Source organism: Lissotriton helveticus, chromosome 8, assembly GCF_964261635.1.
Source record: "Lissotriton helveticus chromosome 8, aLisHel1.1, whole genome shotgun sequence".
Taxonomy (NCBI): Eukaryota; Metazoa; Chordata; class Amphibia; order Caudata; family Salamandridae; genus Lissotriton; species Lissotriton helveticus.
In genome coordinates this window covers 51,994,537-51,997,036 of record NC_136069.1, presented here as the reverse complement: position 1 = coordinate 51,997,036, position 2,500 = coordinate 51,994,537, and positions in this window count along the sequence as shown.

The following is a 2,500-nucleotide window of genomic DNA, read 5'->3' as shown; positions in this document are numbered from 1 at the left end:
CTGAAGGTCCCTGATTCAATCCCGCGTTTCGGCACAGTTGAGAGGTTCCTTGCTTCTGACAAAAGAGGTCTTGGAATCTGCTGCAGTACTTTTTTCTCTATTCATCAAATTTTTTCCAACTGATATACAACACAAGTAATTTAACATAGACTTTGCTTTCTGTCCTCATTCTAAACTTGCTTCCACATTTCTTGCCTTCAGGTTAGACTATGAATGTTTCCCATTTCATGCTTTTTTGTAAAGTAACCTTTTGTCTGCCTTACCTTCAACTTCCCCTTGAACACAGATGTCAGTAGTCAGATGACATTGCTTACCTACTCAGGCCAAATACGTCTGGGTAATATAGTGCTAGTCCATTCAGAGTTAAAAAAACGCTATCTAACCCGGATCCCAAAAACGCTATTTACCCATTGCACAAGTTAACTGCTGAATGATACAGGACTCCTTAAAACATATCTCTAACATATAAGGGTAAATAGCCAGGTCATGCATCTTGTTTGTTGAATGGGTCAAATCAAAGTATGAAGACCACAGCTAGCAGCAGGCCGAAATAGCTCAGTTGGGAGAGCGTTAGACTGAAGATCTATAGGTCCCTGGTTCAAGCCCGGGTTTCGGCACAGTTGAGAGGTTCCTTTCTTCTAACAAAATAGGTCTTGGAATCAGCTGTAGTACTTTTTTCTCTATTCATCAAATTCTTTCCAACTGATATACAACACAAGCAATTTAACATAGACTTTGCTTTGTGTCCTCCTTCTAAACTTGCTTCCACATTTCTTGCCTTCAGGTTAGACTATGAATGTTTCCCATTTCAGGCTTTTTTGTAATGTAAACTCTTGTCTGCATTACCTTCAACTTCCCCTTGAACACAGATGTCAGTGGTCAGATGACGTTGCTTACCTCCTCAGGCCACATACGTCTGGGTAATATAGTGCTAGTCCATTCAGAGTTAAAAAAACGCTACCTAACCCGGATCCCAAAAACGCTATTTACCCATTGCACAAGTTAACTGCTGAATGATAAAGGACTCCTTAAAACATATCTCTAACATATAAGGGTAAATAGCCAGGTCATGCATCTTGTTTGTTGAATGGTTCAAATCAAAGTATGAAGACCACAGCTAGCAGCAGGCCGAAATAGCTCAGTTGGGAGAGCGTTAGACTGAAGATCTGAAGGTCCCTGGTTTAATCCCGGGTTTCGGCACAGTTGAGAGGTTGCTTGCTTCTGACAAAAGAGGTCTTGGAATCTGCTGCAGTACTTTTTTCTCTATTCATCAAATTTTTTCCAACTGATATACAACACAAGTAATTTATCATAGACTTTGCTTTCTGTCCTCATTCTAAACTTGCTTCCACATTTCTTGCCTTCAGGTTAGACTATGAATGTTTCCCATTTCATGCTTTTTTGTAAAGCAACCTCTTGTCTGCCTTACCTTCAACTTCCCCTTGAACACAGATGTCAGTAGTCAGATGACATTGCTTACCTACTCAGGCCAAATACGTCTGGGTAATATAGTGCTAGTCCATTCAGAGTTAAAAAAACGCTACCTAACCCGGATCCCAAAAACGCTATTTACCCATTGCACAAGTTAACTGCTGAATGATACAGGACTCCTTAAAACATATCTCTAACATATAAGGGTAAATATCCAGGTCATGCATCTTGTTTGTTGAATGGTTCAAATCAAAGTATGAAGACCACAGCTAGCAGTAGGCCGAAATAGCTCAGTTGGGAGAGCGGTAGACTGAAGATCTAAAGGACCCTGGTTCAATCCCGGGTTTCGGCACAGTTGAGAGGTTCCTTGCTTCTAACAAAATAGGTCTTGGAATCAGCTGTAGTACTTTTTTCTCTATTCATCAAATTCTTTCCAACTGATATACAACACAAGCAATTTAACATAGACTTTGCTTTGTGTCCTCCTTCTAAACTTGCTTCCACATTTCTTGCCTTCAGGTTAGACTATGAATGTTTCCCATTTCATGCTTTTTTGTAATGTAAACTCTTGTCTGCATTACCTTCAACTTCCCCTTGAACACAGATGTCAGTAGTCAGATGACGTTGCTTACCTACTCAGGCCACATACGTCTGGGTAATATAGTGCTAGTCCATTCCGAGTTAAAAAAACGCTACCTAACCCGGATCCCAAAAACGCTATTTACCCATTGCACAAGTTAACTGCTGAATGATACAGGACTCCTTAAAACATATCTCTAACATATAAGGGTAAATATCCAGGTCATGCATCTAGTTTATTGAATGGTTCAAATCAAAGTATGAAGACCACAGATCGCAGCAGGACGAAATAGCTCAGTTGGGAGAGCGTTAGACTGAATATCTGAAGGTCCCTGGTTCAATCCCGTGTTTCGGCACAGTTGAGAGGTTTTCTTGCTTCTGACAAAAGAGGTCTTGGAATCTGCTGCAGTACTTTTTTCTCTATTCATCAAATTTTTTCCAACTGATATACAACACAAGTAATTTAACATAGACTTTGCTTTCTGTCCTC